At 46.1% G+C, this 26150-nt stretch overlaps 1 protein-coding gene across 4 annotated transcripts in view; it reads right to left on the bottom strand.

Moving 5' to 3' along the window:
- Window positions 1-26150, bottom strand: part of FOXD2 (forkhead box D2) — a 218023-nt gene that overhangs the window by 3967 nt on the left and 187906 nt on the right. For 3 of the 4 annotated variants that reach the window (XR_010833056.1, XR_010833057.1, XR_010833055.1), the window contains exons 4-6: window positions 9958-10056; window positions 680-2569; window positions 365-593 (exon numbers count right to left, since the gene is read on the bottom strand). The gene's annotated coding sequence lies outside the window, so the exon portion shown is untranslated. Of the gene's footprint in view, window positions 1-42; window positions 594-679; window positions 2570-9957; window positions 10057-26150 lie in introns of those variants that run through there. The other variant, XM_067001166.1, reaches the window with a different exon arrangement.

Genomic DNA, 26150 nt, shown 5'->3' with positions numbered 1-26150 from the left:
AACAGGTGGAAAAGGGAAAAATGAATAGCCCAATCATGTAAATCAGATAACAGAAGGCATTTAAGTCAGCAACATATACTGCAATTACATAATAGGTATTTAATAGGCATCAGGCTGAGTCTGCTGGGGGTAAGGGAAGAGTCAAGTGATATTTCTCCCCTTGAGTTAAAATTTATCGGGATTTTAACCCTGTATTAATGCTCCCTTCTGTAGCAGCCCCTGGCATGTTATATTCTATGGCCTCTGAGCTCTCCTGCAGCTCCCAGCACGACAGTCATGAGATTGTTTATATCATGGGGACTGAGCCCTCATCCCATAGTGTCTACTAAATATAGCAGCCATTAGGCATCAAGCCATCACATACCTCTGCTCTGTGGGGTACATGGGCAACCAGCTGCCTCACTGCACTCCAGAAAACACTGCACTTTTCAGCTGGATACATGGGCTCTCCATTTGTAACCTGGGAGGCAGTGAGATGCCCTTGGGTTCGAGGCTCAGGACTCTAGGTTTGAAGAAGGTTGTGTTCTTTGACATTGGCCAAGCTGCTTTTGCTTCCTTTAAGGTGTGATGAGGCTTTTCCACCTGCATGTGACCTGGAAAGAAAAACATGGGCGAGCTGCAGAGCGGTGCCACCTTTGTGACATGGACTATGGGCAGTCCTCTGCCCCAGTGACCCCACCTTCATGCTCCTCTTTGGATGCCCAGCACCTCCCTTCCCAGCGGATGTGTCTCAGCATCCTCTTATCTCCTGCTCATATTTTCTGTGTAAGACCAAATATTGACACTGTTCAGGAATGCCTCTTGGTGGTGGGCGCATCTCCTAACCTTCAAGATAACCCTTGACCTCTCCCCTGATCCCTGAAATGCACAAGATAAATGCAGGAAAGGATCACAGCAACACGCTTAAAAGATGTTTTACAGCAGTTGGAGGGTTAAGCCCAACATATGACTTCTGTGTTGCAATAGCTCATTCTGAAGGGTCTCAGAGACACAGAGATACAGATGGATGGGTCAGTCTCATATCATCACCCCCCAATGAACTGAGCTCTTCTCTAGCTTCTCAAAGCTCTAATTCATGATGTACCTCAGATTTAACAACAAAGACAATCTCTTCCTATTTTCCTAAAATAAGCCTCTTAAAATAGCTTTCAGCTCTGGAATTTGACAGCATCATAAACCAGTACGGTGCCTGTGACTTGTGATGCCCTGAAGAGACACCAAGCTGCCCACCCTGCCCAGGAGCAGGGCCTCAGGGCACAGACACTGAGCTCGTGCAGACCCTGGCATGAATCATCTCAGCTGCCACAGCAAAATCAGTGCAATCAGGCATCCAATGGTCCTGGAGAGAGTTTGGAGGGGCTGGGATCGTCTGCATGTTTGTTATACGTTTGTACCTGGCACACTAGATTTCTTCCTTAACCAAGTGCTGTTAAGATGCTGTCACAGTTAAATTAATAATACAATGTCATATCAAATGTTTTATGTATTAAATTTAGAACACTAATTAACCATGATAATACTTTAGAGATGAATTTATGAAACCCCATTTCCTGAAACCCACGTGCATGTGGCTTCACCAGAGCTTGATAAAATGCTGGGCTCATGCAACAACTCTCCCTTCAGCCAGGGCACCGAGCTGGGGTCCTTCCTTCTCCCCTGGCTATTTATTTCTAGGGGACAAAAAGGAGTCTGATAGAAGGCTGCTCCACGCACAAACCTGGCTGAAACCTGCCTGAGTGATTAGGCAGGGACTGATAGACAGATGTGGGCAGAGCAATCACGCAACCCCCTGTTTCCTTTGGAAACCAGGCTAAAAATAGGGGACATGCAGTAGAAAACCAGACAGGAAGGCAGGAACGGGTCTATCAATAGCCCCCCACTCCTGCCCTGTTTCCTGCCCATTAGTGTCTCTTGGCAGATGTCAGGTAACCTTTAGAAACCCTCTAAAGAAGCATTCATTTATCAGACACTTCTTAAATTGTGACAGGGATTTGGACCCTACACGTGCGTGAGCATCCCAGAAAAAAAAAAAATAAAAATCTTTGTTTCCATTCTTAATACTGCCACAGACCACCTGCTTATTTCATATTACATTTTTAGCTAAACTACCACGTCACACTGATCCACATCTCCATTCCCTTGGTGCTGCCGTGGCTCTGCCTGCAATCCCAAGCAGAGCAGGGGAGAAAACATCTTTAGCAGCAGTGGTCCTTCCAGGATGTTAAGTGCTTAAATTCTGGGTAAGATCAATTTGCTGTACATACAAGCTTGTCAGCAAGACGTTAATGACGGTGGGTAGGAGAGTACTGTATAGGTTTCAGCATGGCATGTTAGTATGTTCTTTCAGAGGTGAGAAAAAAAGGGGTTTTCGTGGGAGAAATGGATCAGCCCTTCCTTCAGGCGCAGCTGCCGGTGATGGTGTGCGATGCTCACTAGATGGCGAAGGCTGCCTTCCTCCCTGCACGGCGGCCGCCCCGCAAAGCTCCGACTGAAGCAACTGGAGATGCTGCTGGGGATGGAGGAAAGGGCTTGGATCGCCGAGGGGAGATGTAGGGGAGACGTCTGGAGCCTGCTGGGTGCAAAGAGGAAGAGAGGGTATATTAAGGTTCAAAGGCTGGGAAGGTTTTCCTTGAAGAGATGGTGCCGCTTGTTTGGGAACTGCCCCTTGAAACAGATATTTAGGTGAGGTCCCAGATATTGAGGACTGGTGAGGAGAGGCAGAAAGAGAGATACCTGTGTAAGGTTCTCCCGTGGATTTCCTCCAGGCTTCAGGAGTCTCCCTCTCTTTTCACCAGCAGGACCAAGCTGACATGCCAAATAGTCATCCCTCAAATCTATCTAGGGAGGAGACAGGAAGATAGAAATGGTCTGTGGCCATCCCGAGTGCCTGAAGTGCTCTTGGGGCAAAAGACAGCCTAAAAGATGACAGCTATCTAACAGAGATGCTCTGTGGCAGCATCTGTGGGCCACAAGAGGTCTTGCTGCAAGATACCTGCTGCTGTCATGAGCAGAGCCCTGGAAGCAAGCTTCGTGCCACCTTCACAGCACCCTTCCTCCGCTGCCCCAAGGGTGTTGGCAGACACAGGATTGCAATAAGGTGGTCGAGAGGAGTGTGGCAGAGCCTGATTTAACTCCTTACACAGAGGCTGTAGATATTAAAGCCGAAGAAATCTCATGGCTTGCTAGGTTGGAAGACTCAGCTGCCCCAGGGACCTGCAGTCTCTCAGCCACAAGTAAGGAGGCACGAGAGAGGACAATGGTCTATGCAGAATACTTGGCTACAAGCCCAAAGTATTCTGAACAGAAGAAAAGAAATAGAGAGGAAGCTGTAAGCCAAGCAAGACTGTTTTGAAATGGTTCATCTGCACCAGTGAGTCATAAAACAACACAGCAGCTATGAAAGTGAGTTAGAGGAGGGTAATTTCAGCCCTATTTTCAGCAGCTGCCAGCTCACGGCAATGCCCTGTTCTTGCAAGTCATCACTGTTTACCAAGCAAATTTCACACCCTTGTAGCCAGTTTCTTACATCCTCAGCTATCTACGGACAGCTTCTCACCCACAAGTGCCAATATTTTCAGTAACACCAGCCTGAGAGGAGGAAGAAAGCCCTCCACAGACGTCTGCCTTGTCAGATGAAGAAGCACCTGAAGCATGCTCAGCCCTTTTATTTCCAGGCTGCCCACCTGCACTGCTGGCTTTATTTTGGCCACGGCCGGTCTGTAACGCAGCTCCCAAAAGCCACATTTAGGCATAAGCATCACAGGCTTCCTGACAACATTGAGCTGGAAAACCTCAACTCAGCTGTTCTCCTGGGGGATGCTGGCTACCTGGGCCCAGGTGTGTTCAAATTCACTTCTGCTCTGTCTTCCCAGACCATACGAGCACACAGCTGAAATCTGCAGACAGGGGCAGAGTGGGTGTGCGCCCTCAGGGGTACCCAGATCCATCATGAGTGCAGGGTTCATGGAAGGGCAGGGAAAACAGAACCAGCTGGTGCCAGCTCAGGCAGCCAAAATGTAGCTTTACAGGGTGGAACATCACCCTTCACTCCCCATGAGATGCCCTCGTGAGGGTGAGAGCCCGTCCACACAAACTTCTCAGCAGCAACACCAACAAGTCCTCACCTGAGCCTACAGACATGCGCTAACGCACACCAGTGATGTGTGTGATATATGCCCGGACATGGGTATATAGGAGAGCCAACAGGTTTTTTTGAACATTGCTCACAACCATTTGGCACAGAACGAGCCCTGAGGGTAATGTTTAGCAGCCAGAGTTTTTATATTGTTTCCAGGATCCATTATACCCCATCCTACATCTTTTGCAGAATAATGCAAGCAGCCTGCTATTCAGAAACCCAAGGCTGTTCCTTCCCATCTCGCTGGGATATGGAAATACCTGGAAGGTGGTACTGACATTTTTCCTGAAGCTCTTTTCTGTTTAACAGAAGCAAAGTCACGTTGCTGAGAGACCCCTTAGTAACAGGAAGCAGTTGTCCGGTTTAAAGAACCAGCTAGAAAGCAAACAGCTTTGCCTCCTTTTTAAAGCCCCTCAGGACAATATTTACCTTTCTAAAATATCATTGTGCCACGGCTTTGGGACTTTGCTTGACAAACTTGGGGGTCTCTGAGCAGTTCAAAGTGGGCTTGACCTATAGCTGAGCATGGAAAACAGGAACTGCATATAAATAACTAAATTACAGAGAGATCAATTCTCAGTCAACTCATTAGCAATGCCCGGCGTCTTTAAGTGATAACTCCAGTCTCTAAGACCTTTACGTAATTACTTGCACAAGGCACATTTTACCCTTTGGTTCGCAAGTTTCATAAATGAAGGTTAAGTTTACTTAACCACCCAGGATTTACCAGCCATGTTAAAGCATAAAATGCGCATGCTGCCAGGTGTCTCTGCAGAAACTGCCTTGTTGATTCAGAGACTCCAAGGTTAAATGGTGGCTCCTGAGTCCAAGTTAGCTTCCCACAGGGGAGCAGCAGGATCTGCACTGTAACATTGTACCACAGTTCAGCTGAGGTTGATTTAACAAGGCTTGGAGTTAAGATAGCAGTGATTGCAAAAACCTGAATGGAAATCAGGGGTTTGCTGTGCACTGCACTCATAACGGGAATCTTGAGTATGTCACATTATAGTCTGTTTCTGAAAGATGCATTTATGCATTTTTGTTTAACTAGATACCCATTTCTATCCTCCATCTCCCTATACTATTCACACACATACACATCAATAGGGTGCATGTTTATGTAGTCTGCATATGTCTTACTCCACACTGTCCATACAAATTCTCAGCTGATGTAAATCAGCACAGTTGTATTAACGATTTGGCAGGTCATATTAGTTAAAGACCAATTTATTTATTTATTCATTTATTTTTTCAGTGTGTTTGGTTTATACCTATGAGTTTGGTTAACTCCTCTCTGAGAGCATTTTGGGTGTCCTGGCTGTAATCTCCTCCTTTTCACACACATTCAGATTAGCTAAGTTTTTCAGCCACTTTTGGAGCACCCAAAGGTTCCTGGCAGAGGAAGGATCAGTGTATCTGCTCTTCCACTGCCTCCCAGTGGAGTGAGACAGACCACCCCAGTCAAAGGTTTGGTTCTTGTGGCCTTTCAGCCATACCATAACTGATCTGTCACTCAGAGCAACTCACTGGTGTTCTGACAACCCCATTATCACCCTCTGAACCTGGGGAAAGTGCACAAAAGCATATGGTAATGTAACCTGCCACTCCTTTTTACCCTGACCAAACAGTGACTTGCACTCAGTCAGCCTCACAGCAGGAGAAAGCTCAGTTTTCCTCCGTCCCCAAAACTACAGAGAAGGTTCAGGCAGCTGAACCAGAAAAACATTAATTTAATCGTATTCTGTTCAAATTCCCACTGCTATCCTCTTTTTTCTAGAGACCAAAAGAAGATCAGTGAATGAGGGTTCTTTCACTGTGATCCCCCATAAGACTGACTATGCAGGGAGGCCTACAGTCCTAATGCTCCTGCGTGCGAAAAGTTATGTCCAAAAATTTATGTATTAGACATCTTTTGGCAACTACATCCACTAGTTGAATGTCGGAATATCACAGAGAAATTCATATACACCCAGTATTCCTACCAACAATACAGGAAAGTTCTACTGGGTCTTATTTCTGCCTCCACTTTCCCCAAGCATCATGGAGTTGCAGTTATCACTAAAAGAGGATCTCTATCTCCAGGTTTCAAAGTAAATAGATGGCCACCAGAGCAAAACAGGTAGATAGCCACGAAGCCCTGGCTGAAACTTCTCATGGTCAAGGAAAAGAGTCCAAAAGATTTTGATTCAGCTGTAAAACTTGGCTTTGTGACTTAACTAGGGCTATAACCTGTTCTCAAGTGCTGCCATGTTTCTAAGTTATCTGGAAAGGCAGATTTTGAGCCATGATGCAGCCAAATAGTGAGCAGAGTTTGGCCTCTGCTGATCTGGAAATGTAAGCTCTGCTCACACTGAGCTCACTGTTACTTATTTAACATTATATTTAATAATCTATAGTTGTTCCTATTATTGCAATTATAGCCACTGATGAAACACATTACTTATATCTGAACAGGATTATAGCATCTCGCTACCACTGATTAACCACATTTATCAACAGAAACTTGATAAACAGCAGGCAGTTTTCTAGGAGCTGAACTTCTAGTGCAGTCAATGGGGAAAGGTCAGAACATCCACCCTTCACATTTCTGGGTGTTTCTATGCTTCATATTGTTCCCAATGGATTCCTGGTGCAGCCATCATGATCTAGGAGTACAAGCAAGGCAATGTTTGCAAGGGAAGGTAATATTTTTTGTTAGAACACAAATGGTTGGAAAAAGTAGGTCAATCTTTAAAGCATAAGCCCCTCTTCAAGTCTTCCATAATTAACAATCTCTGACAATTCTTGTGAATCAAGTGCAATTTTAAAGTCAGGATGGAAATGGTGCAAAGATTTTGTAAAGGGCTTGACACAATCAGCTATACGTTGCAATAACTATATAGTTTTGGGAAAGTTCAGCCTCTGATCTGACATTTTAGCAGCTAAGAGCTCTGGCTAACAGATCCCACTCTGAATTACTCTCTCGGAGCCTTATCAAAAGGAAATGGAGCCTTTTGAAATCACTGGCATCTGTGGAAGACTGGTTTATCAAATTTCCCCCAGTTCAAGCAGAAAAACTCTGTTTTCCTTTGCTCTTTAACCTCTTATTTTAAATGTCATTTTACTTTGAACTGTCAAAAGAGGCAGTGAGGGAAGCAGCTTGCTTACCATCAGATGGAGGTGAAAACTGAAACTTTACCCGTCCTTAGTGAGCTTATCCACATATCAGTGGCATGCTACACCAGTGTGTTTATTTTTGTGACTAGAGCATATCCCTTAACCTCAAAGATCCGAACATTTCTCTGGAATGTACAGACGTTTCGTATCATTTATTTCCCAGTGGTCTTTCCCCACACCAGTTACACATATGCATACATAAACACACACACTTCTATTCACATTCTCTTGATCACGCTGGCATACACAACCAGACATCAGCTTTATACACACGCACATTCCTATCCATAGCATCAGTCTTATCTAGCCCTCTGTGTAAAATAATTGCACACATTCCTGTATTTAATGTACATATTTACAATGCATATTTGAACATAAATGCTTATGATTTCTGCTGCATTTACTTATACAAGCCTACATGCACAAAAACGTACCCAAACATTTGTGTGAAAATGCACATATATGGAAAACCAAGACTGCAAAGGGCACTGACACACACCACTGAGTCCCATGGCTGCTCAGAACCTTGCTGGATTGCTTCTCTAACCAAAGGAGAGCATTTGGATAGGCTCCAAACAACTTCCATCAGCTGAACATTTCAATTTCACTTACTTCTGTCTTTGTGTCAATTTTAAGAGGAAAACTACCTACTAGAGGTACTGACCAAAATAGCAGGCCAGATTCCACCTCAGAAACCCTATAGCAACTAGGATTCTCTGAAGTTCCTGCATCATTGCTCTAGTATAACTATGTCCCCTTGCCATATTGACCCAGGATCAAATGATTGGACTCCATTTTATCCGCTTGTGCTGTTTACCATGGGCCAGGGTCTTCAGCTGGTGTAAATCAACACAACTCCACCAAAGCCATGAAAAATGAGGTGCGTAAGTTAAGCATCTGTCTCAATGGCTGATGTTTATCTTTGCTCCCATGGCCTCAATTGCACTTAAGATGAACGTAAACCCATGAAAAAGGAGTTTAATGGGACAAAGGTTTTCTACTGATCATCTGCATGCAGCTGAATTTTACCCTATTTGATTGCTAAACCAAGTTTAACAGATACGCATGTTACAAATAATCTGTCATGCTCTTAGGCGCGTTCCACCCCAGGCCACAAAATGTTCACAGTAATTGAAATATACAACCAAATTCCAAGCTAGCATAAATCTCCACTGATGTCAAGTGGTATGGAAATCCATATGATTTGAGGGCTGTAAAAAAAAAAAAAAAAAAAAAGAAAAAAGAAAAGAAAAGAAAAAAGCCTTCTAGTAAGAGACTTACGCAGCTCAATCTGATTAGTCTACCGCAAAGAAGATTAAGAGGTGACTTCACTAGGATGTCCAAGTACAACTGGAAAAAGAAAATACCAGGTACAGAACGGGTCTTTAATCTAGCTGAGAAATGCCTACCGAGATTTGATGTTTGGAAGTAAATGCCAGACAAATTTGAATAAGCGATAAAACATAGATTTTTTTTAACATGGAGTCATCGATCAAAGGATAGGGTGGACTCCATCGTTGAAAGTCTTCAGACCAAGGGCAGATGCTTTTCTTCATGAGATATTTTTGTCTAGCATAGCTAGTCGTGTTCAACACAGTGATAATAATATCAGCTGTTTCAACCTAAAATCATCTAAGGGGCTATGACTATTTATAAGAAGCTAATGAATTAATATCAAGAAGAGCCACTGTAGTATCGACAGGATTAAGTTTACTACAGATTGATTTAACTTCCTCTTGAAAAGCTTGCAGAACTGTGAAGTAAAAAGATAAAGCCTGATAAAATAGAGAGCAGAAAGTCAAACTAATGATCCCTTATCTTCATAATTACTTATTTACTTTAAAGCCTGGTCAATTGGTTCCTGGAGTCACATCAGTTTTAGAGCTGCAAAAATGAATTGTTAATTTCCTTCCAATTATAATGCAGGTAAAGAGATGAGCACTCTCAAGCCCGAAAGAAGAAATAGTACTTATCACACAGAAAGAAACCTGAATCCCATGAAGTGTTCTGTATCTTCCTAAAAATGCATTCCTCTGTAGCAAAATCGCTGGTTTTCAATGGATCCCAACCACCAAGCGCTGTGGTTGCTCCAAGTTAGAGCATTTATCCTAAGAAAGGCCCAGGTGCCAAGTTCATTTTAAAAAAAAGTTTCCAAAAAATGTCTTTGCACCATCTGTTCTCTAGCAGTGGTGCATTCCTCAGGCCGCGATGTCATCAGCTTCTCATTATTATTCTTAACGGTTCTTCTAAGTCAATCAAAATCAAAGACAGAACAACAGATTTGGGGTGTTTGTGCTCTGTTTGCACGCTACGTTGTGCAGGAGGTACATACAGTTATTTGGTTATTTCCATCCATGGCTCTTTGGCAGCAGAGCTTGAATTCAGAACCCCAGCTTGTCAAATAGATTGTGATTATAAATTGTAGATGAAAATCTAAAATTGGGAAGGGGTGGGATTGAAACCAGCTCACTCCAGGCAGCTTTCTAATTTGAGCAATTGATTCAAATCCCACCCAGAACCCCCAGTGCAATGCAGGATCCCTGAGTCTCTCGGGAACCAGTCCCATCCTTTCACTGAAGTCAGTGGGATGCTTTGTTGTGACTCTGCTGGAAGTTTGGGAAGGTTTTAAGCCAGGGATGTCCTGATCCAGGATGCACACTCACCCTTTGCAGTTTGTTACAAGGAAAACTTCGATGCAGAACAAGGGACTGCTGGTGCCGAGACCGTGCATTGGCTGCCTGCACTTCTGGGAGGGGAGATACCTGCAGAGGAAGAAAAGGTTGAGGGAAGCTGTGTTCCAGATGCAGAAATAAAACCCACTTGCCAGCAGCAAAACCCCAAAGTCCAGACCTCACGAACACATTATTGGCTTCCCCGTGGCTCTGCTCAGCTAACAGCTGTGTGAGTAGCTGCTGCTTTATCTGGCCACACTCTTTAACTGTGGTTTACGGAATAAACCTGCAGAGACTGGGTTTAAGCAGCCAGGGTGGAGGTACAGGGCATTTCCCTGGGATTAGCAGCCACCTATGGGATTGGCTGGTGGCACCTCGATGCCAGAGAAGGCTCAGCAGCACTTCTAGGACTGGAGGGAGACAGGAGCCAAACTCCAGCTGGGGGAAGAGGCACTGCCCTAGGAAAAGGCACAGCCCCTGAGGACATTTTTGTGGTATTCACTGGCCCATAGCAGTGATGAATGTTGTTGGATAGAGCCATGACACGAGACCTGATGGACCATGCTTCTAAATGAATACCAAAATGAATAGTCGTGTGCATATTTCCCTAGCAAGCTCAAGCCCAAGGCAGCAGGGCTTCTCCACTATACTGTGCCAGAAAGCAGAAGCAGATAGAAATCACTTCAGAGCAGAGACCATGGTCTGCACTTGGCAAATAGGAGATCTCCAAACACTTAGATGACAACAGTTTGGAGGATAAATGGTCCTACTATTCAAGTCCTTAAACGACTGGAAAGTAGTAATCTAACAAGTGTTTTTATTACAAACTCCTTATTCCTGAGCCCATCAGACAGATAAGCATTGAATACTTTACAACACGTAGCTGAACCGTAGCCCCCTGGGGGATCACCACATGGCAGAAAATAACCTGAAAAGTTTGTGAACCTACAGCAAGGTGCTGCACAAAGCCCATCGCAAACCTTCTTTTAAGAGGTTCAACTCCGATTCAAAGGTTGGCAAACTGTCTGGTTCCCTTCCCTCTCCCCCACTAGTTTGTTTTTGATTATTTTGGACAGGGTTCACAAGAGGAAATAAATATGCCTCATTTCACGAGAGAGGGGAAAAAAAATAACAACATGCTTGATGGTACTTTAAAGAAACTTCTTTTCTTTCCTTTCAAAAACAACAATTCAAGTAAATTAATAGGTCCAGTCTGATGAGTATGAGTCACTTTTGGTACAAACTAACCACAAAAGCTGGAAATCTGTTTTTAAATTTAGAGGAGAAGGCAGAAAAGAAAAAAAAAAATAGAAGAAATAATTTGTGGATTTTTTTTTTGAAGTACACGCTATTACCAGTGATCAGAAGAGAACTATAAGCTGCCAGCATCAGAGATCGTAATGTAACCTTTAAGCCATGGCCAAGCAATAAACAGAACTCTTTAGTGACCAAATAATTACAGAGTTTGAAATCGGAAGATTATAGCGTGTAACTAATGCAGAGAATAAACTCCACTCCACATTTTTTTACAGCTTGATACGCCATTAACTTGAATAGATTTTTTTCTGTCAATTTGCATAGATTAGCCTTCGCAAAATATCTCCCTTACTGACTTCTCAAATTATTATTTTTTTTAAAGCTGTGATCAGTTGCTGTGTCTCTGTCTACCCATACTCTATTTTTTCCTGTATCTTCCACATAGATATCCTCCCCAAAACATAAACTGATTTGCTGTGGATGTGCATGTGTTTCCTATTGACAGCTGTGGGATCCGTGTGGGTGTTTGTCTGTGACTTACAGACACGCACATGCAGACCCATATGCCCTTAGCACTACTACTCTCTTGAAAACTTAAGTTTAAGTGATTTCTCCAATATCATATAGGAAGAGGTATCAGAGACCAAGGGAAAATACAGTTCTCTAAAGCAGCAACCCATTACGTTTGTAAAGAGATGTTTCCTTTCTACAGCCTGGAATGGCTACGACAGAGAAAATTGGGCTCCTAAGGACAACTGTAATGTGCATCCCTGGCTTCAGATCACAGTCGCTTTAGCAACATACCAAAAGACACGCTAGCTCTTCTCTTCTCTGGCTTAGCTCCCATAGATTTCTCCTCCATGTGCACTGGGTCACTAAAGAAGCTGCAGAATGAAGCCTCCAGCTTTTTGCCCAGTCCTAGAACAGGTAAAACTCATAGCCCAGACGTACAACCAGCAAGCTGGTTTTCCTTGGGCTCAGCTACAGCTCCCCTCCAGAACGATTTTCCTTTCTTTCCTGGGTTTTTGGATTCATTTCAAAATCATGCACATCCCCAACAACAACAACCAAAAAACCCTTCCCAACCTCCAAATTCTACAGTTTTAAAGAGAAATAGTATCTGTATACATATATAGTGACTACATACACACACAATACAGCTTTGCAAAGAAATAATCAATGTATGTTGTGAGTACACACACATATATAAATTAGAGACAGGACACAGCATTTTCCCGTGCCTCAGCCCCAGAGACAGCTGATGTATTTGGGCTGAAAGATTATGTAGATAAAACCTGAGGCAGCAGGAGGGTGGGATAATTTAGTCCCAAGGGTTAATTGACTATGAATGATGTTAAGATCACAGCCTAACTAATAGCTTGTAACATGAGCTTTACCTACAAGACACAGTATCTCGTGATGTCACACACATTCCTATATTCCTGCACTATTGCAGTTTCAGTCTTATATGGAATATGGTGCGTGTTTTATGCTGTGCATTGTTTCTTTTATATATGCTACATCTTGTGTGGCATATTCATACGTATTGTGTAAATTTGTACATGAAGAAGACTGGCCCGGTGCTGCTGGCACTGCAGCAGGCGGTGGCTCTGCCCTACTGCCGGCTCAGGACCATTTTCCCAGGCTGCAGAAGGAGATGGGCGATGCAGTTTTCTGCCTTGGTCCCCCGGCTGCATGCAGCTTCCAATTTTCTGAATTTCATCAGTGGGTTAAAACAAAACCCGCGAGAGGATTTCGGCTCTCCTCTGCGTCAGGCAGTGCCGGAGTGGAGAGACACGTGGTTGGTTTTTTGTGTTTGTTTGTTTGTTTTTTCCCCAGGTGGGCAAGCAAAAGCGTAAACGGGATTGCCCGAGACCAGAAAGCAGCCGGGTCCCGGCAGGAGCAGCTTTTTGCTCCCCCCAGACCCACCCAGCCGGCAGCCTGCCTGCCCGGGCTGGAAGAAATAGAAATTTTTGTTCTCCCCCCTCCCGCCCACCAAACCTGTTGCCCAAGGCAAGTGCCCACCGCAGCGCCTGCATTCCCTGTACACCAGCGGCTCCGCGTTTACATCCTTGGGCAAGGAGAAAAGCGGGGGGGGGGGTCCTCGGATTTCTGGTGATTTCGTGATTTTTTACGAGGGGCTGCGGGTTTGCAGCCGACCCCCTTCCCTACAAAAACGTTCGCTTAGCGCTCATCGCCCTGCCCCCAAACCCTTCCCCCGGCGGGGGGACACGGGAGCGGGGGGCCGGGGGGGCACCACCGGGGCTCGGTGCGGGGCTGGCAGCGGCACCTCCTCGGGGAGCCCCGGGGAGCGGGGGGGCGCCGGGAGAGGAGGAGGAGGAGGAAGAGGAGGAGGAGGAAGATGCGCGTTTCGGTGCCCGGCCACCCCGCAGCGCCCCCGGCCGCCCCCGCTGCGTGTCCGCACCCACCCTTCGGGGATCCCTGCAGCCGCTGCGGGTCGCTCGGAGCTACAAACACACGTGCAAGTATCGCTATACATAGGAATTTAGGGCTCTTTTCTGTAAATCTGGACAGTCCCGCGCAGACGGCAGCGTGTTTTAGCCACTCTGCGTGCACACACCGTGTGCGTATGCACCCGGACACGTCTTAAGGCTGTTAAAAATACCTTAAGTTGTGTGCATCGTATACAAACATGGCAATGCTACAAATTCTCATTCTCTGTTCTCATTGAAGAACACAATTCATGTAAGTACGTGTAATAAAATTTATACTTAAATTGAGGATATACATACATTTACTTCGATTTTTTTCTGCAGTATGTAGAACGGTACAGAAAAATTCCGAACGACATGTAATGCGTATATAATGTGCCTCGTACACACGAGGCGTATTTCATCGCCACGACAAATGCATCGTGTAATGAATTACGAATTTGTCATGTGTGTCATGTACAAATACACAGCTACAGCCGTGTGTTTGGGCGCTAAGCGTGTAAGTTACCGGGGAAGGAACAGGGCGAGGTAGGAAGCACAAGCCCCGGGAAGCCATCTATCAAAGAAAACCCACCCTGGGGGACACAAACACGCTGATTTGGTTTCGGAGCCTGGCTGGGCTCGGCGGGAGAAATGCCGCTTGGAAAGCACGGGGCACGGCGGGGCGGGGGGGGCGCACCGCGCCGTCGCCCCCGGCCCCTGGCACAGCTGCCCCGGGGCAGGGAGGGCTGCTCCTCCTCCTCCTCATCATCCTCCTCCTCTTCTCCGCACGTTTGTCCTCGGGAGGAGGACGCGCGACTGCCTGCAAACAAACCACCGCAGCGAAATTAAAATAGAGATGTAACAGAAACAAAAATAAAGGAAAAACCGCGTCGGAGCGGAACCGGCAGCCTCCCTCGGCGGAGCCAGCCCGATCCAAAGCCCCTCCTTGATCGCACTGAAAGAAATGAATCGAGAAAAAATAAATTAACGGTGGCTTTGGCTGACTCGGGGAAAAAAAAAAAAAAAAAAAAAGGTTTTCGACATTTCTGCAAATTATTTTGCGCCAGCCGATGTGATTGTGTAAAAGATCTTTCGGGGTCCAGCCCGCGAACGTCTCCGGCAGCGGCGGGGGCGGGGGGGGGGGGGGGGGGAGGTGGAGGAAGGATAGGAAAATTAAAAAGGTGTGAGAAGGTGCTGCTAGGTAGAAAGAAGGAAGGAAAATAAGAGATGCTAAAAGAGAAAGGAAGAAAAAAATACTCGGCACATTGCTCGAAAGGCAGTGCGAAGGGCTGTGCGGTGGGGAGGGTCGGGGTGATGAGCGGAGCTCCGGGATGATGAGGATTTCGCTAACTGTACGGAAAGGGGGGAAAAAAAAATAATAGGAGGGGGACAGGAGAGAGAAAGAAGGGAAGAAAACTACAAAGCAGGAGGGCTCCGGCTCCAGCTGCGCGCCAGGTGCCGGCGGGCAGGACGCAGCCCTCGGCCCCGCAGCCCGGCTCCGAGCATCCCGGGGAGAGCGCGCCTGCCTTGGATGCCGCTCGCTAACGACCAACATCTTTATTTGCTAATTAGAAGTGCCTGGCGATGCCGGCGCCCCGAGGCTCCGCCGGGAGGGGGGCACGGCCACCCTTCTCCCCCGGGAGACCACCCCGCTCGGGGCTCCCCGCGATGGGTGCCCCCTTCCCATGCACCTGCGGGGGGGGGGGGGGGGGGGGGGGGGCAGCACCCCTCGGGCGCCCGTCCCCGAGCCAGCAGTGTTACCCTGACACCGGGCTCGCGAACCGGGCGTCGCTCTCCATCAAGCCTTAGTTTTAAGCTAACGCGGCGAGATTATTATTATTATTATTTTTTATTTTTTATTTGTTTCATTTTCTTCCCGCCCCGGAGCGGCGCGGTTCCCACGCAGCCGGTGCATTTCCCTCGGCGGGGCGCAGGGGGTGCAGCGGGACCGCACGGCGGGCCGGGCTCAGAAGAGCCGCTGGGGCTTTTACTCCACGTCTCTTTCCTGCTCTTTATTTATTTATTCCTCCTTTTTCCTTTTTTTTTTTTTTTTTTTTCGGCCGTCCCTGGAGCGAGGCGAGCAAAGCCGCCCCAGCAGACGCTTCTCCAGCCGCTCCTGAGCCCTGGCATCCCCTCCTTTTGGAAAGCCGAGATCCACGTTTCCAGCTTGGCAGCCAAATTCCCGGCAGCCCGAAGAAATAAACGCTGGCACCTCCTGCTCCGGGACGGGCGGGTCCCCGCCGCCCCCCCTGGTGAGGGATACCCGTGCTGGAAAGGCAGATTTATTGTCCCTAATCAGCAACTCGTTTAGGTCATTACAAGCCCATTACCGAGGGACCGGGAGGGTGAAGAGAAATTTGGCTACACCTCTTCATGTGAACCAGCGCCTCTGAAAATCGGAGGAGAGGAAAGGGTCCCAGGGAGAGACCCCTGTCATCCCTCTTCTCTAGGAATGCTCCCCCCTTATCCCTTCACCCTCATCTGTTGCCTTCCTTCTGCCTCCTTGAAAGGGGTCCTGCTACATCTGGTACCCCCACCCCTGCCTAGACCCCTTCCAGCACCGTTTGCAGCCAGGGAAATGCATCTTCCCAGCAAGGCCTAGGGAATTAGTCTGTTACAATGGTTTTGGGGGTTTCTTTTATACCACCACCATCCCATTTTACGTCCTTTTCTCCTTATTCCTTTCCCCCGACTGACAATAAAACCACTGAGGATCCAGCGCTGCCCTTGCTGTGGGTAAACTGGGGGTTGCCACGCTCAGGCTTCAGAAGTGCATCCCACCAGGGAGGAATTTGGGGCAGATCGGGTCCACTTGGATCCACACTAGGGATCCAGCTCAGAGGGAAGGAGAGGGGGCAACTCAGCCCCCTGAAAATCAGGGCTCCTACCCCCCACCCCCCCAAAAGGGCCCTGGTGTGGGTGGCATCCTGCAGCATCCCTGGTACCTACCCTGGCCCCCTGGGTACTGGGGGTGTCACCAGCCTCATGGAGCTGGGGGGCTGCACAGATCTCCACTGTGGGGCCAGAGACACCCCTGTCGTCTCCCCCCTCACCCCTTTTACCTCCACCCTGGTAATTATGCAACCTCTCCTGACCCTGCTTTCTATCCCTTTTATCCTGGCCTCAGTGCCTGTTCGCCCAAGCAGGCAGGGCTGAGCCGTTGGAGATTGCTCTGAGGTCCTTCCATCTGGCACTTTCTCTCTGTTCCCCCACTCAATAAATAAAATAAGGGTCACCTTTTTTTTTTTTTTTACTTTTTTTTTCCTACTTTTTTTTTTTTTGGATCACACACCAAGGCCCATCACAAATGAGACCCCCGAGGCTTTGATGCCTGTGTTTGGACACAAGCAATTATCTCTAATTATTGTTTTGCTTTTCAGTTTGCCCAACTTTCCAACAGCCTTGAAAAGAAACTTCAAGGAGGGGGTTCAGCAGACTGAATGAGACATTTCTCCAAGAAAGCCCCTCCCAGAGCCCCCTCTCGCTACCATATTGAGAGAAACAAAATCTTCACAAATGTTTAAGTACAATATGGGTTTGGCAAGGGGGTTTCTTTTCTTTTTCTTTTTCTCTTTCTTTTTTTTTTTTTTTTTGAAGATGATTTCTAAAGACACGGGAACATTTGTACAAATAAGGCGCAGATGGGAGTGGGGCGGGGGAGCACACTGGAGCTGAATATCTGGGAAGGGAGGTGAAATGGTTTTCAGCTGGGAAGGAAGTGGAGAAACAGAGATTAAAACCCCCTTAGACTTTCCCACCACTCATAAATAATACATTAAATTGCACTTATTGCTTTCTGCTCACTGAGAAGCACTGGGCAAAGGCCTTGAGTCCCGCAGAAAATCCTGGGGGAACGGTAGGATCAGGAGGCAGAAATGGGGGAAAAGAGTGATATTTTGGGAAGCTGTCCGAAAGGATGGGAGACTAAAAATAACGTGCCAAGTCTATGCCCATACATGTGGCACACACCTGCGTAGACACACACGGAGCTACATAGGCAGGTTTTCTCCTGCTGGCAACATGCATGAGGACAGCCTTACCTACGCACACTTAGGCACGCAGACGTGCAGCCTGGGCACAAATGTGCTCAGAGAGTGAAACAGATGTATGCACACACAGAGGTACATACAGGGGTGTAAGTGCACAGAGGGGTGGGCTTCGGTGGTACGTGCACATCCGCGGGTCCATCACATCCGTGTGCGCATGCACACAAGGAGGTGGGCAAAAGATGCAGAGGAACAGGCAGATGCACTTGTACCAACAGCCACATCCCCCTGCACCGTACAGATACTTGGTAAGTCACTAAAGCCATCTCAGTAATTCACTTGGTAGCTCACTAAAGTCATTTAAGAGTCAGGAAAGGCACTCTGTAAAGTGATGATCATAACAACTTTGCACCACAGGTTTTCTGCTGAAAATCCCCAGGCTGTGTGTTTTCACTGCTAACCCACCGTTTGTTTAGCAGCCCTTCAGAGCAACCAGAGCAAACTGAGCAAAATACGCACAGCCTGCTAAGAGCCATCTTTGGCTGAAGGACACCGACCTTTTTCTGCAGCTAAAAATTCCTCCGCAAATCAATGCCATCCAGTCATCAGTTCCTCACGAACCGGCCTAATGGGCCATCGCTTCTCCGCCCAAGAAAAGGAAAACGCAGCCCTGCTCCTAACCCGGACCTAATTGCACAGGCCAAGAGTGGCAAAGGTGGGGGAGCCTTTGTTTATTGCTTCCATCCTTTGGCAGTAGCACCGCCGAGAAGTGTTGCTCTAAATATTTGTCTTTCTGCCCGGCTGTCTGTCTGTCAGCATGTATGTCTAGAGAAACACTCCAAGTATAGATACATAAACACGAAGTGATAACCATGTGTAGTTGTACACACAGTGCACAAATACAGCGTATCGCTACATGCATGCATGTGGTATATATATATAAATATACACCAAAATAAACACAGGCATGTATGTCTCTTGGGTATTTTATTTTACCACCCGATTATTAGCAATGGTAGCAGTAATGGACATATTTCTGTAGACCTAGACCAGTAACATAAGAGCATATTATCCTTTTAGGAAAGTAATTAGCATCAGGGATCTGATTCCTTTTGCTACCCTTCTAATTAATTATACTTGGTAATGCCGTCATTAAGAAGAGCGGAGTGTTTGTTCTTTTAATCTCCGTGTAAGGGACATGAGTTGGGAACAAGCTGCTTTGGGGTAGGTTTGCTGCGCTCTTTATTCCACCACTCAGCCCTCCGCTTTTCTTTTCATTTTCTTTTTTTCCAGCCAGAGCCTGCACCCCCCCAAACAAAACAACCCCAAACAACTCCCCCCCGAAACCTCGCTCAAACTCCTCCCCACTCAAAAAAAGGAAAAACTAGGAAACACAGTGAATTAAAGAAGTCTTGACTTAAAAACGACCCATATGTTTCCAAATGCTTTCCAAATGATCCCTTTCTGAATCCGTGTGTTGTGCGCGGGGCGGCGGGCGGGGGGACACCCCGCTACAGATTGCGGCTCTGATCCCGGGGTTTTTTCCTGAGCTCGGGGGCTGTCTGTGACCCTTCTGCCAGGGGTCGGTGCACTCGCCCCGAGGGCGGCTGTCCCCACTGCTCTGGCACAACCGCCGGCCCCGCTCCCACACGTGGGGTCCCGGATCTAAACCGCTAATTGCACGGGTTCACAGATCCTCCAGCGCAGCGCCTCGCCGAAAACCGGCTCCTCGCCGGGCCCGCATCTCTTGGGGACCACACACAAGCACCGCACAGAGCCTTTGTGTGGCAGAAAAAAGGGGACGCATAATAGAAAGGGCGAGAAAGAGAAAAAGAGTTGGTAAACACATTGGCTGCGGTACCTAGAAACCACGGCAGTGCGACAGGTTCCCAAGAGAAGATCAAAAGTTGGCCTTTGGGATAAGCAACTGAGCAAACTCAAGTATGTTTCTATAATGAACTGCACAAAAGCAGCAGAAGGGGCACTGCGCTGGACTCAATGAGCTGCTCATAATGCGCTGATATGTATATTATATAGATATTCCTCTACCTGGCGCCCGTGTCCTGCCCAACATAGGTGTGTGCGTGGGCAAAGTACAGCACATAAATCTGCCATACGCACCGTGCACCAGGCAATCTGTAAATAGATGTGCACCGCAAAGAGTTTTGCATGTATTCATGTCCATGGGGAAACAGAGCCAAAAATTCAGAGCTATACCATGAGAGCTCAGTGCGGGTAAGTATACAACTTTACATCGTAGAGTCGTGTGGGTTTAAGGGCACTGGGTCTGTTCAATAGTGCTGATGAAGCAAAATAAGTGCATATACATCACATATGCTGAAAAAAAAAAAATCTATGCCTTTAAATGCCCACTTTACATAGTCACATAGTTCTGTGTATATATTTCAGTTGCAAAGATGTACAATTGATTCTGGGTGTAGTGTGCACAGATGGCTGTGTGCATATTATTATTGTATATGAGCTACTTTTACTTATCATAGAAAATATCACACTAACACTGCTCAAAAATATTGTATTTTTCACTCAAAAATATATAGTGACAATTTTACTGAGAAGATGGGGTGTGTTTTTGTATTACAAAACTTCAGGAGCCTGAAAGACCATTAATAGTCATTCATCTGTCACCTGACATGACATCTGTCATGTCACTTAGCTTTCCATTAAGAAGAACAGGGAGCAGTTGTATTAAGTTATGTCCCAGCTATCTTCTTAAAAAGAAAAGCCCCCATTTGTTCCAGGAGCTAATACGCTAGTTTCCTTCACTGCTACTCACTGAGGCAGTAAGCATGGATGTGACAGCCAAATGGCTGATATAAATGCACACGGACATTTAAGGTCCAAAAAGAACATAATACAGTGTAATCCCAGTTTAACATTATTTTAAAATAACAGGGAAACACTTGAACTCTCCCTACATAATCATACGAGTTTTGCCCTGGATACGATTACGTGTTTTTCAGGCATGGTTAGCCATATGTCTAAACTGAAATTAGACAAAAACAAACCAGGCAACTTAGCAGTGCCTCGTGCTGAGCTCAGCACTTTTTAAAAGGGACAATATTGAACTCATTCAACTGAAGTGTAGTCATAGCAATTGCTTCATTGAGAGAAATATGTTGTTAGAAAACTAAGTGGGCATAGGAGCTGAGAGTAGTCCATTGCTTTAGAAGGGGAGCACCTGATGTGACCTAATTATTTAGCCTGCAGTATAAGTTACAATCAGTTTGCAACCCATGTGGTAAATCTTTACCTTAATAAGCACTGGTTTCTTAAAAACTTAGACGGTTTCTTCTCTCTCTTAATTCATAGTCTTTCACTAAGAGTATGTCTCCCCTTAACGAAATAACCAGTATGAACTTGTAAAGAAATATGCCAGTGGGGACTGGGAAGGGTCAATCCATGAAAATGTGTGTGGGGAGTATCTGAGCTGGACAGGAAAGAAGAAAATTGGTGTAGAGCTGTTGGTAATAGTCATTTTTTTTGGAAATAGTCATTTTTTAATCATTTTTTGTCATTGTCTGCAGTCTCTTTTGGGGGCTCACAGCTGAGCAGGCTGGTTTAGGGGGCAGCATGTTAAGATGTGCTTTGCATTGCTGATGAGACAATGGCATCAGGCTTCTAACGGAGACTGTCATAGGAATGAGTGCTTAAAGTCATCTCCAGTTTGACTCTCTCATCTTTCTGGAGGACCCACCTCACTCTTGAGTGATTCTAGAAGGAGTCTAACTAACTAACTGACTGATGCTAAGCAGTTTTCACATATTCTGAATCTGCAGGTTCCCAGGCCAATCATTTTAAGCCTCCCGAGGGTGCACCACCTGCTCTCAGATGACTGTTGAAGTCATCTCAAAGTAGCTCCTAGGATCTTCACACTGTGGGCTGAGAACCACAGGGGAAAGATGTCTTCCCCAGAAGATGTGGTCTGCTGTGGCTCTGCAGCAGTCAAAGTTTTCACGCTGCATACCCATAACTAAGCACACTCCTTGCACTTCCAAAGGAAAGGTCATCACCTTTCCTTTAACCACTCCTACAGGGGAGACAAGTTGAGCCAAACGCCAGCAGTGTGTGCAGTGTTACAAAGTCCTCGTCAATAGGCAGCTTGGAAGCCACCTGCAGTCACAGTGCCGTACCATGGCCTCAGCAGAAGCCACCTGAGAAGCATCTTGGCTTTTGGGGACCAGCTTTACGATGAGAAGGACATTTCTCTGTGCCTTCCTGGCTGCACTGTGAGTTGGGTGGAGAGTGAGACCGATGCTTCCCTGGCATCTTTCCTGTGTGGGTTGCTGGGGTTTGTGTGCATTGAACCAGCTGTACTGAAACAAGTAGGCTGGGAAGGAGAAGCTGGGGGAGCAGAGGAACACCTCCAAGTCTCACAGTTGCCACCAGGGATAAGGCTACTCTCATGCCAGCCGTGGAGCTGTCACATGCAGCACTGGTGTCTGTTTATTTACAAGAAAAGAGTCTTTCTGACACCACTATGAGCCTTTCCTTTGGCTGACGGCTGAAGAAAGAGATGGAGCTCAGGCTGCCAAGAAACTTGGGAGGAATTTTAGGAATGTGTCAATTATCTGGAGAGAGTGATTAGCAGTGATTCATAGGGGCTTAGTGTCTCTTCCTCGCTGCTTTCTGGCCACATGACTCGACAGGTGAGTTTGCCCAACTTGTGCTCGTTTTGGCCGCTTGAGCCCGTTTTGCAGCTGATGACTTAAGAGGTGTCATTTCCCCAGCAGTAGCTGGGTGTGAGTTCAGCCTGGGTGTGAGCCGGGTGTGAGTTACAAGCTGAGAGGGAAGATGGAAGTTATTCCAAGTCAACATCCTCCAGAGTCTTTAAATACTTCAGTTCACCTCAGCCCCGCCGAATGCGGTCCCTTCGCTTGGCTATAGCTTTTCTGTCAGCCTCCCACACTCTGCATAAAACCAAACTCCAGCCCTCTGTGTCCTTTAAATTATTTGCCTTTATTGTACAAGCTCCAAGAACAAAGCTAAAGAAAAACAATGAAAATAAACAAATTTTAAACACAACCACATTTCATGCCCATTCCTCAAGCCAAGCTCTTGTTATTCCAGAGAACGGGGCCACAAGTATGAAGGACAAAAAGTGATAAACGAGTTCATCAGACAACCAGTGGATCATGGTTCTTGCTCAAGAAAAAGTAGCTCACAGTGCTCTTTTTAGGTCATAGATACCATGAGACTTCATTAATGACTCACAAAGTGCGCAGAGAGCTTTAACTGAAAACTATTTTCTTTGTGTGCAAAATAAACTGATATTAATGGCTGGAGCAGGAACAAGTTGGCAAGCTATAGGCAGACCACAGTGTGGTCAGCACAAATTACTGTCATTTGCTGGAATAATTGCAGTGGCAACTGTTGCTGTTGTTGCTAAGTGTTGCTTTTTTTTTTTTTTTTTTCTTTTTCCCTGTGTGTCTTTGTGGTGCACACTATTTATGGCCGGATTCTGCCATTCTCGGGGATTCAAGGCTGCCCCCTCTGAGATCTGGATCATCCTGGCTAGGTCTATTCTTAAGGGTGGACAAAACTTAATTCCCCCCAGCTACACTGACTGCCCGAGGCAGGTGACTCTATTCACATCAGATTTTGCGGAGCGTAGGAAGAGATTATGGCTTATTCTGTTGCAATTTAGTGGCTGCACCCCCTAAGTTGGTGGGCAGGAGGGGGTGGACAGTTGTGCAATGTGCCCGGTGCCCTGACACGTGATGGAAGGACACCCTGTGCCACTTGGCAGGCACGTGGCTTGGAACTGCTCTGAGCTTTGCGCAGAGCTGCTGGCTGTCTCCAGCATCCTACTTCGGTCACGTAGGACCTTGGTGTGGGGAGGATTCATGGCATCGTGCTGGGTGTTACCAACTTCCCTAGGGGAGTAGAAATCAGACGAGAAGGTCTAGGGCCAAAGGATCTTTCTCCTTTTACTTCTGTGTCCAAATAAAGGTAACTGAATTGTGCAGGAGCAAAAGCTGATCACCAGAATGGAGTCTTAGCAGAAAGAGTGGAAGAAACACACATCGCAAACCAAGGAAAGGATTAAAGAGACAAGAACGTGTTTTTTTTTTTTTCAGTCACTAGAAGCATTTTAAATATTGTGAACCAGAGAGCTGATTTATTAGCATCCAATTACCCTATGAGAGCAGAACAAAGAGCCGAAGCTGTGCCTGAAGGGAAGGTGATGCTTTCTAACACGGCTAGCCCCAAGCCCCCCCAGAGAAGTGTACCTGATAATTAAAATCAAAGAGGGCCAGGTGCAGCCTGGGCACAAAAGACAGAACAAAGAGGTGAACTGCTCCTTGAGTGAGAAAGTGCACATTTTCCCTGTTGCCTTTGACACAGCCTTGTGCTCTCAAGTGATCTCTAACTTCTGATGTGCCAGGACTCTCCATCACACACTACAGGAATATGGGAGGTGTCACCTTTGAACTCTTCATGCTCATATTTAGGCTCACAATGACACCACTCATAAAGGCTGGATGCTAAGATCCCTTGTTTTATGTACCTCTAAACCTTTCTCAGTCGGGTTACTCCCACTTTGTACTGAGGGTGCCAGATCAGAGTGAGAATAAACCAGGACAGGTCTGAGCTGGGATGTTCCCACTACCTGTCCTGCTTGTGAAAACACAAGGTCAGAAAGACCTGAATTGTCTCTGGGTTTTGGTGGCTGATCCAGACTCAATTCTTTTTTCTGTGTGTGAGAATTTGAAAATTGACAGTATGTTCCACCTCAAAATAATTCAGATGAAAGAGCATCTGAAAACTGTGTCAGGAAAGCACAGCTTCAAAATCTTCAAAATCTTAAGACCAAGCATTATGGCTGAATCTTTATTTTCCATTATTAGTCACAGAATAATGGATGATTTTGACTTTTCATCTGAATTAATGATTCAAAAAATACTAATATCCTGGAAAGTATTGCAGCACATAAAAATCATACCCATCACAAGATAGATCAGAATGGATCAGATCTCTCCTGTTCCTCCAGTATCTGAAATTCCCTTCTCCATTCTCCCTAGAGGATCTGTGTTCTAAACACTGTCGTTTTATCTTCAAATCTATTTCTGCGTGAAAAATATCATTTGAAAACAAAGCAAAACAAGCTTTTGGTGCAAGCCATGCTTTTGGACCCCTGACTTACGCTGAGCCCTCCATTAGGAGCAAGGAGTGAAATGGTTTCTCCGTGCAGGAGATCACAGAGATCTGGCTGCAGCATCCTTCATGATGAATGAGTCTTTTTTGCTCCCTCTTCTTTCTCCTGCTTCCTCACCTACTTTTATCTGCATAAATATTAATACTACAACTCCTAATTAAATCCAGGAATATATTTACCTTCACAGATGAGATACTTAAGCGGCACAAGAGGGGCCTCTTGTTTCCATGAAACTTTGCAGCCTGTAAAATGCAGTGGTTCTTCCCAGGGTTATTGCTGCTCAGTAAATAATGGGAAAAGATGAGGAATATTTCTGAAATAGGTCAAGTACACTCCAAACAGAAACATGCTAATAGGGAGAGATGTAAGAACAATGTCAAATGTCAATGATCACAAAGTAGCTCCCGAATATATATTTACTGAATGCAATGCTTCTCCGCTGAACAGAGTTGACATAATGACATGCTCTTAGTGGAAACTTTCCTAGTTATTTTATCAGAGGTGTTATTATTTTATTTATTTATTTATTTATTTATTTATTACAGACGTGCAGCTAGAAAGTTCCTACTCTCAGAAGACAGACTCTTTGAATAATAATAATACAAGAGAGGCCTGGAAGAGGCTAACAATGCCTGTTTTTCTCAGCGTGGGTTTTATAAAGCCATCAGCTTAGCTCCATTTCTCTCCACACCCAGTGCAACAGTACAGCCTAACTGGTATCGACTAAACCATTGTTTGTGGGAACGTCACATGGGCTGATGCTGAAGTCCAGATAAAACACCCCAACTGCAGCTTCATCGTCCACAGAAACTTATTTCCCTGTCACAATAACATCTAGACTGATTTGACATGAGATTTGATAAACCCACGCTGTCTGGTCCTTATCAGCTGTGCGTATGCAGGCAGTTTGACTGATAATTTGTTTTAATATTCGTGCTGCAAACACTTGCAAAACCGCTTTCAGGGTGGACACCAGTGTATCCATGTCAAACAGGACATACTGAACGGGGTTTTGCAAAAATTTGTCTGGAGCCTGGCAAATCATTGCTCGTGAGCTGGATGATGTGTGATGAAGCAAACCAGGGGGGCTGTTATTTCAGTAAGGCTGTGGGCAAAGTTCAACTTTCGTACTGTCCCTCCCTCTCTTCTATTCTGCTGCTCCTGGCTGATCAAAAGCCGGTGTGACATGTCAAAAAGAAATGCTCAGCATCATGCTGAAATTAATAAGCCAGGGTGTCTTATGCAAGACACATGAGCTAAGCCTGTCCCACCGCTCACTACCAGGAAGGCCTCCGCTGTGTTTATCTTCTGCTGCTGCTTCAAAACTGC

Source organism: Anser cygnoides, chromosome 8, assembly GCF_040182565.1.
Source record: "Anser cygnoides isolate HZ-2024a breed goose chromosome 8, Taihu_goose_T2T_genome, whole genome shotgun sequence".
Taxonomy (NCBI): Eukaryota; Metazoa; Chordata; class Aves; order Anseriformes; family Anatidae; genus Anser; species Anser cygnoides.
Note: the sequence above shows the minus strand (reverse complement) of the source record. Positions and strands in the feature narration are given on the sequence as shown.